This window comes from Fulmarus glacialis, unplaced genomic scaffold (genome assembly GCF_000690835.1).
Source record: "Fulmarus glacialis isolate BGI_N327 unplaced genomic scaffold, ASM69083v1 scaffold10798, whole genome shotgun sequence".
In the NCBI taxonomy this organism is placed as follows: Eukaryota; Metazoa; Chordata; class Aves; order Procellariiformes; family Procellariidae; genus Fulmarus; species Fulmarus glacialis.
This window is the reverse complement of record NW_009230154.1, coordinates 56,052-56,277: the sequence shown is the minus strand read 5'-3', so window position 1 is coordinate 56,277 and position 226 is coordinate 56,052.

Genomic DNA, 226 nt, shown 5'->3' with positions numbered 1-226 from the left:
GGTGGTGGCAGTCGGTGGCGGTGACAGTTGGTGGCGTGCGCGCGGGGAGGGCGACGTGCTCGGCCTGCCTGGCCGTTGCCCGGCCAAGCAGCGGTCTCCAAAACCCTCCCAAAAATGGAAGTAAACGGTCGTTGGGGCAGTGCCGGGAACTTCTTCCGAGACCGTGGAGGAGGCTACAAGAGTTCAGCGGCTTTCACCTCCATTTTTAGGATCCCAAGCAGCTTAA